At 35.6% G+C, this 9,596-nt stretch overlaps 1 pseudogene; it reads right to left on the bottom strand.

Annotated features, from left to right (window-relative positions):
- Window positions 1–7,569: 7,569 nt before the first annotated feature.
- Window positions 7,570–8,246, bottom strand: LOC143672628 (thiopurine S-methyltransferase-like; annotated as a pseudogene).
- Between the last annotated feature and the right edge of the window lie 1,350 nt (window positions 8,247–9,596).

Below are 9,596 nucleotides of genomic sequence, written 5' to 3'. Positions count from 1 at the left end.
AAGTTACTCTAGTGTATGGAACCCTTGTGGAGTCTTATATGTTGCCCTAGGTGTTTTTTAGGTTTGGCTGAAATGATCCTATTTAGGGTATTGGCAGGTTATGACAGGTAGCAAGGTGTACCTGAAGCTTGCATAAGAGCAACCTCCAGGGAAGCCTCTTGACTCATTTGAACTCTCTGTCACTGATAAATTATTAATTATACTTCCTCTCCCCCTTTTGGTCAGGATTGAATTGTTGATCCCATGGTAACAGATCTGGATTCATCCCTGGGAGTCATCTCCCAGATTACCAGGGAAACTTTCACCCTTGGATGTCATGTCCCACATAGGGGGAGGGCAACGATTTCATTTTTTGCAGAGCTGGGCTTAGAGAGAGTGGGGCCACATCTGAGCAACAAAAGAGGCCCTCCAGAAGTAATTTGTAGGCATGCCTATAGATAGTCTAAGCTTCTCTGCCACCTAAATAAGCTTCACAAGTGTAAGCCTCTAGATCAAGAGCATGACCTATTGATCTGGGTGTCCCTGAAGTTTGACACAATATCTGGGGATTCCTTAATGGTAAAGTTTAATAGTTCCATATTCTTTTTTCCATCCCTCAGGGGACTTTGCCAATTTTTTTTTTATTATTTGTTCAATATACTCTAGGATTCATCCAGGCACTGCAATATTCTATGCAGGATTAAAGGACCGCTTTCTTATTCTGGGCTCCCTTTGTTTCAGTTCTTCAAAATGAGCTATACAGATAGATTGAATTAGATTATGCAATACAGAAAATTTGAGGCCAAATAGGCCTTTCTTCCATTGGTTTAAAAGAATATGTGTGTTTCTAAAATATAGACAGTCTTCCTTAACCTTGTGTTCTGAATTACTTTAGCCCCAACCTGTTCAGCTTCATCCTTATCTCTAAATTCTCTAAATACCAGGTTATATATATATAACAGCCCTCAAAATCCAGAAAAATAATCACTACTCTGGACTAAACATGTCTACTGTAAAAGCTTAGAATCTAGGCCCCTATTTTCTCATAAACATTTCTAAGGTGACTATATCATTCTCTTTTTTGGATTTTTCAAATTAATTTTTTAATTAAAAAATATGACAAGCATTCTTAACATATGATCATTCCGTTCTACATACATAATCAGTAATTCACAATATCATCACATAGTTGCACATTTATTATCATGAGCATATCTTAGAACATTTGCATCAATTTAGAAAAAGAAATAAAAAGACAACAGAAAAAAATTCATACATACCATACCCCTTACTCCTCCCTTTCACTGATCACTAGCATTTTAATCTGTTTATTTTAACATTTGTTCCCCCTATTATTTATTTTTATTCCATATGTCTTACCCATCTGTTGATAAGGTAGATAAAAGGAGCATCAGACACAAGGTTTTCACAATCACACAGTCACATTGTGAAAGCTATGTCATTACACAATCATCTTCAAGAATCATGGCTACTGGAATACAGCTCCACATTTTCAGGCAGTTCCCTCCAGCCTCTCCATTACTTTTTGGCTAACAAGGTGGATCTATTTCATGCATAAGAATAACCTCTAGGATAACCTCTCGACTCTATTTGGAATCTCTCAGCCATTGGCACTTTATTTTGTCTCATTTCACTCTTCCCCCTTTTGATCAAAAAATTTTTCTCAATCCCTTGATGCTAAGTCTCAGATCATTCTAAAGGTTTTCTTAATTCCTTGATGCCGAGTCTCAGCTCGTTCTAGGATTCCTGTCGCATGTTCCAGGAAGGTCCACAACCCTAGGAGTCATGTCCCACATAGACAGGGGGAGGACAGTGAGTTTGCTTGTTGTGTTGGCTGGAGAGAGAGGCCACTCTCTCTGCTGCATAGAAAGCCAATGAGAGTGTTGTGGGACCTGTGTAAAGAGAACCACTGCTAGTCAAGATTGAGAGGGACAGAGAAAGGACACATTGGAGGAAAAATAACTTCAGAGGCAAAGTCATGAAGGCTGAGTTCTGAAGCCAAGGAGCCTTGGGCCAGGAGAGCGGACCCACCCAAGCCCGTGGAGAAGTTGAGTTTGCCCTAAAGGCAGAAGATGGGCCTTCTATCTCATTGCAGTGGTAGAGTCATGCCACACAAGGATCAGGCCTTGAAGTGGGTGAAGCACATTCCTTGGAGTTTGGGGAGAGCCTGGCTGTCACCACATGGCAAGGCTGAGCATGTGCCCCAGAGATGGCAGACAGCCCGGTTGCAGCCCCAATGCTTGGAGAGGGTGGAGCCAAGAAAGAGGTGTCTCTCCAGTATCTCCCAAGATTGCATTCAGAGAGATGCAGGTCTCTGCATAGGCCCTTGGAAAGGGTGGGACTGCCAATTTCAGTAGCCCCAAAGGTAAATGACTCTGAGATTTTGAAATGTTATGGACTTTGCCCTGCAGATTTTAGAAACTGCGTGGGTCTGGTGACCCCTGTGCTCCTTTCTCCCTATGGAAATGGGTTTATGTGTCTTATGAATGTTCTCCCCTTGTATGTTGGCAGCAAAAAACTTGTTTTGAGTTTTTATAGGTCAGAGCTAGAGGATAATTTTGCCTTAGAACAGACTATGCCTGTAACTAACTTTGATAGGAGTTTGTACACTTTGAACTTTGTATTTTATGTATATTCCTACTGAAATGGTTTAAGGATTTGTGATATTATTATGAAATTAATGTATTTTGCATACAGGAAAAACGTCTTTTTAGGGTCCAGATGATGGTATGTGCTGCATTCTGGCAGCTAGCAACTAGAACATCCCTCAACCACTGAAAATTTACTTTATCTCATATCTCTCTTCCCCCTTTTGGTCAATAAGTCTCTCTCAATTCCTTGATGCAGGTTCCAGCTCATCTTGAGATTTCTGTCCCATATTGCCAGGGAGATTTATACCCTTGGGAGTCATGTCCCACTTAGGTGGGGGAGGAAGGCAGTAAGCTCACTTGTGTCAGCATAGAGAAAGGTCGTTGATTTTTGACAATGTTGTCAAATCCACCCAACTGGAAGTGAGCAATCTCTTCAACAAATGGTGCTGGCAGAACAGTGTGTATATATATATATCCAAAAGAATGAATGTGGATCCCTATTTTACACTTTATACAAAAATTGACTAAATAGGAATCAAAGGCCTAAATAAATGCAAGAACCATAAAACACCTAGAAGAAAATGTATTGAAGATCTCTTGGTAAAAGGTTGTTTCCTACAACTTACAACCAAGCACAAACAAATGAGAGAAAACAGAGATAAGTGGGACCTGTTCAGAACTGAATACTTTTGTATTCAGCTATATGAATTTTGTTGAGAGGGTGAAATGTCTTCTACTCAATGGGAAAAAATATTTGGGGTCACATTTCCAATAAGGGCTTAATAACAAGGATATAAAAAAGAACCTGCACTTCAACTTTAAGAAAAGCATTCCAGTTAAAAATGGGAAAAAGTAATAAGTAGATAGTCTTCCAAAGAGGATATACAAATGGTTAAAGAGCACATATAAGGATGTTCAACATCACTAACTAGTAAAGAAATGCAAATTAAAACTAAAACAATATAATTTCACACTTAGGATGGCCATTATTGAAAAAAAAACATTGGAAGTGTGAGAGGATGTAGAGAAATAGGAACATTTATTCGCTGTTGATGGGTATAATTGAAGTTACAGCCATGGTGAAAGACATTTTGAAAGTTCCTTGGGAAGCTAAGAAGAAATGCCATGTGATTCAGCAATCCAGTTTTCAGGGTATATACTCAGAACTAAAAGCAGTGACACAAACAGACATTACCACACCTGTTAATAGCATTATTCTTAATTGCCAAAAAATTGAAACTATCCAAACATTCTTTAAACTGAGAAATGGATAAGCAAAATGTGATTTTATAAATAAGATGGAATAGTATGCAGCTGTAAGAACAGAAGGCAAAACAAATGTGCCTACATAAGATGACACTTGAGAACATTATGTTGAGTGACAAAAGTCAGAAACAAAGGACAAATGTTGCTTATCTCACTAATAAAATGTAACTAGCAAACTCATGATGTTTATATATAGAACATAGACTACAAAAAGATAGAAAGAGAGCAGAAAATGTTTGACAATGGACCAAAGTGATGGGAACAATTTACTGATATGTAAGGGTGATTATCGTTGAAAGGGGAAGTTTAGAGTTTTGCATATCACTAGAAGTTAAGCCAGAGGTTGAAAGATGAAACATATGAACCCTTTAAAGGATGAAGATATTTTCAAATTGATTATTTTTAATAATCAATCTTTTTTAGGGTCCAGATGATGGAATGTACAATCTAAAGTGTACAGTTTAGATTGTGACTTTGTCTCAGCAAAACTGCCTTAAAAGAAATGAGAGAAATTGAGAGAGATTCCCAGATGAATAAAATCTGTGCAGTTGATCGTTATTGACCTGGTCTGCAAGCATTGTTAAGCAAATTCTCAAGACTGAAAGGAATCACTAGATAATGATTCCAAATGGCTTAAGGAAATACAAATCTGTCATAAAAATAACTATTTTAATAACTATAAATGTATTTGTGCCAGTTTGAAAGGATGTATGTACCCCTAGAAAAGCCATCTTTTCATCCTAATCCCATTTTGTAAAGGCAGCTGTTTCTTCTAATCCCTATTCAGTACTGTATGTTTGAAACTGGAATTAAATTATCTCCCTGGAAATGTGACTCAGAGTGTTTGTTAAACTGGATTGGGTGGAAATGTATCTTTACCCATTTGAATCAGACTTGATTAGTTTACTGGAATCCTATAAAAAAGGAAGCATTTTGGAGAAAAAGGGAGATTCTGACAGAGCAGAACAACGTAGCTGCCAGCAACCTTTGGAGATGAAGAAGGAAAATGTCTCCTAGGGAGTTTCATAAAACAGGACACCAGGAGAGAAAGCTTGAAGATGTTGCCATGTTTGCCATGTGCCTTTCCAGATGAGAGAGAAACCCTGATCATCTTAGCCATGTGCCTTTCTACTTGCAACAGAAACCCTGACTTCATAGCCTTCTTGAATCAAGGTATCTTTTCCTAGATGCCTTTGATTGGACATTTCTATAGACATGGCCTAAACCTGTTAATTTGCAACTTATTAAATTCCTCTTTTTAAAAGCCTTCCATTTCTGGTGTATTGCATTCTGGCGCTAGCAAACTAGAACAGTATTACTTATGCATTGTTTAGTATGCAACTCCAAACAGGTACTAAAAGGCAAATGGAAAAATAGTAATAATAAATATATGTCTTTGAACATACAATGAATACAAAAATATAATTGCTAAAAAGTACAAAAAAGTTTAGTTTGCGTGAAGGGGTTTAGGAATAGTTGTATGCTACTGAAGGAAAGTTCATATCAAACCAAATATGACTCATAAATTTGGAATGTTAATATTTAATCCCGCAGTAACCACAATGAAAATGTATGAATAACATATGTATATAGAAATGAGAAGGCAGTTAATATGATGCAATCCCCCTCCCCCAATCAAATGAATATAAAAGTAAGCATTAGTGGATGTTCTAGTTTGCTAGCTGCCAGAATGCAACACACCAGAGACAGATTGGCTTTTAATATAAGGGGATTTATTTTGTTGGTTCTTCAGAGGCAAGGCAGCTAACTTTCCACTGAGGTTCTTTCTTACATGGAAGGCACAGGATGGTCTCTGCTCTCCTTCTCTCCAGGCCCCTGGGTTCCAGTAACTTTCCCCAGGGTGACTTCTTTCTGCATCTCCAAACACCTGGGCTGAGCTGCAAGTGCTGAGATGAGGAATGCCAAGCGGCTAGGCTGTACTATATTGTGTTCTCTCATTTAAGCACCAGCCAATTAAGTCAAACATCATTCATTGCAGCAGACACACCTCCTAACTGACTGCAGATGTAATTAGCAACAGATGAGGTTCACGTACCATTGGCTTGTATCTGCAGCAACAGAACTAGGTATGCTCACCTGGCCAGGCTGACAACTGAATCTAACTAACACAGTGGAATAACTGAGAGTCAAAAAATATATACAATTTACAAGGAATAATAGCAAATAAAAGCAGAAAGCTCTACATTACCAATAGCAATTTTAAATGTGAGTAGCTTAACTTTCCATCAACAGCAAAATTGGCAGAATTGAAAAGAACAATGATCCACTTTTTTTGCTGACTCACCTTAAATTCAAAGACACAGATAGATTGAAAGTAATAGGATTGAAAAAAAAACCCAGCAATGAGTAACCCAAGCTGAGTTAGGGTAGCTATACCAATGTTGGATAAAATAGACTTTAGGTCAAAATCAATTTTAAAGCACAAAAGCAATCATTATATACCGATGAAGGGGTCGGTTCAAAAAGAGAATGTGACAATTATATATACATATGCAACTAACAACAGAGCATCCAAAAGAGTTGAAGCAAATACTGACAGATTTCAAAGGAGAAATTAAAGGTTCTTCATTGATAGTAGAAACTTTAAAATACCACATTCAATAATGGATAGGACATCTACACAAGAGATTGATAAGAAAATAGAAGACCTGAATGATACTCTAAACAACTAGACCTAATAGATATATATAGAACATTTCTCCTAAAAGCAGAATGCACATTCTCATATGTACATGAACCACTCTCCAAGAGAGGCCACATTTTAGGTAATAAAGCAAGTCTTGACCAATTTAAAAATATCTTATCTGACCACAAAAAAAAAATGAAGCTAGAAATCAGTAATAGTGGAAGAAATGGAAAACTCACCTAAGTGTTGAAATTAAACAATGTACTCTTTTTCCCATAAATAACATTTTTATTAAAATACACCATTCTTTATTAACATGAGTTAAGCAATCAAAACCTATTAAAGGATAGCATTTGATCTAATCAAATATCAGTGTCAATGAAAGATTTTAATCTAAACTTTAATAGTGGGCAATCATAAGTCTGGATTCACAATACTTCACAAAACTATCATTCAAACAAAGTTTTTTGTTTCCTCAACCTACAGGAAACAAAAAACTTTCAAACTCAGGAAAAAACTTAATTTTAAAATTTGTAAAAGTTTTGGTTTAGGGAAAACACTTGGTTTCCTATAAGCTAGTTCATTTAACTAAACTTTTAAAATTGTTTCTTAGTTATCTCACATATAAAATCATTACATAAGGAGACAATACGTGAAAGAGGTGCATAAGGAGTGCTTATAGTAAAAATTGCTATTTTATATAAATTCTTGATTAGTTTCTTTTATCTTGCACATATTAAAATATAAACTCAATTTTTTTCTCTCTTGTATTTCTTAGAGTATATACCTTGCATTTCTCTTTTATGTATTAATTATACAGGTAATACATGCTCATGGTAAAATTTTCTATAATCTGTAAGTAAAACAGGCAAACATCATCTGCTTATACCCCTAATTACATTCTCCTCTAAAAGGTAGTCACTTTAAGCATTTTTATGTGTTTTTCTCTAAAAAGTTATATGCATTTTTGAACAAAGTCTGTAATGTGATTGGTAAGTGATTTTTTGTTATTCATTATATTTTCATGACTGAGTATGATTTTCAATATCTCAGAAATATGTTGTGTTATTTGTCTACAGATACATGTAACTTTTCAAATATGTAGCCAATTCCCCAACTTTTATGAAATCCTTCAAAAGCATCAACCTTTTCAAGATAATGAATATTGCATGTTGTGTCAAAAAGACTTTTAATTTCAGGTCTGGAATATAAAATGGAGGCTCTCCATGTTTAGTTGGATCATAAGAAACAACAGACATGAGGTTCTTGAACCCTTTTCTTGTTAGGGTAACATTTTAACAAATAGTATTCTCAATCACCTGGATTAACAGTGGCTAAGGGTCCTCTATCCCAAATCCTGTCAAAATTGCCAGTATTTACTCTGGAAATATCAAATTTGCTGCAAATTGGTTCTACTAAGTAAGAAAGATTCTGCTCTGTAAAAAAAATTCTCAAATGCCAAGTTTACTGATATCCATACCAACAATGCTGTGTCCCTGGTCTGCAAACCATCTCACCTTAACTGCTTTTCCACAAAGAGGAGAATATATCCTGAGTCCACTCATACTGTTAAGAAAAATATCCAAATGCTTCTTTTATAGCTGGTGTCCTTGTTCTTGATGAAATGAAATGTCATGTTTCACCTACTTCTCTTGCCATTCTTCCAGAGTTAGTACTCAGTTTTTCTGTACCTCATTATCACAGTACTAGTTAATTTCAAGTTAAGTTCTTATATCATCCATAGTTTTGTAGATTCCTTTGCTTCACACGCAGATTTACCTTCAAGCCTCTCCTGCTGCCTAATGCCTGCCAACAATGTATTCTTAAACAACCAATGGAGAGAAAATCACAAGGGAAAATAAGAAATATCTTGAGATGAGCAGAAATGAAAATACCACAGGATCTAGCAAAGGCAGTGCTAGATTCCATAAGTAGGGAAGCTTATAAACAAAAGTGATTAAATTAAAAATCAGAAACCTAGCTTCAAAACTAGAAGAATTAGTGAAAGAAGGGCAAAATAAACCTATTAGATGATAGAATATATAAAGATCAGAGAAGAAAAAGCCATAGATATAAACATCAAAACCAAATATTGGATCTGTGGTAAAATGAATATAATGGACAATCTTTTAGCTAGATTGGTGAGGGGGAAAAGAGAAAGGACAAAAAGAACTAAAATCAGATATGAAAAAGGGGATATTACTACTGACCCCAAATAAATAAAAGAACTATAAGAGTGAACAATTGAATGCCATCAAATTAGATAACCTAAATGAATTAGACAAACTCTTGGAAACAGACAAACTACCTACACTGAAACAAGAACTGGCAGATTTCCATAAACCAATAAGTAGGTAAGAGATTGAGTTACTAATGAAAAACTGTCCCAACAAAGAAAAGCCTGGGAAAGATGGCTTCAAATAAGAATTTTATCAAATGTTCCAAAAACACTTCTTTCTCAAACTCTTCCAAAATTTTAAGAGGAGTTAATACTTCATAATTAATCCATAAGGCCAACATCATCTTTATACCAAAGCCAAATAAATGTATCACAATTAAAGAAAATTCAACAAAATATTAGCAAACCAAATCTAATAGCATATTTAAAGAATTATACATCATGTCCAAGTAATATTATCCCTAGTGGGCAAGGGTCATTTAACACAAGAAAATCAATTAATGTAATACACATAATAATAACAGAATGAAGGGGAAAATTCTCATTGTTATTTCAATTAATACAGAAAAGGCATTTGACAAAATCCAGCAGTTTCTTGACAAAAATACTTAGAAACTGGAAATAGAAGGAAACTTTTACAACATGATAAAGGGTATATATGAAAAATACACAGTTAATGCCACACACATTAGTGAGAAGACTGGAAGATTTCCCTATAAGATCAGGAACAAGAAAATTGTGTTCCCTATCACCACTGTTACTTAACATTGTACTATAATTTCTAGCCAGAGCAACTATGCAAGAAAAAGACAAAAAATGCATCAATATATGAAAGGAAGTAGTAAGACTTTCCTTATTTGTAGATGATATGATCTTATGTACAGAAAATCCCCCCAAATACATAAAATCTCCT

The sequence above is a fragment of the Tamandua tetradactyla genome, chromosome Y, assembly GCF_023851605.1.
Source record: "Tamandua tetradactyla isolate mTamTet1 chromosome Y, mTamTet1.pri, whole genome shotgun sequence".
NCBI classification, from domain to species: domain Eukaryota; kingdom Metazoa; phylum Chordata; class Mammalia; order Pilosa; family Myrmecophagidae; genus Tamandua; species Tamandua tetradactyla.
This window is presented reverse-complemented; position numbering and strand designations above follow the sequence as displayed.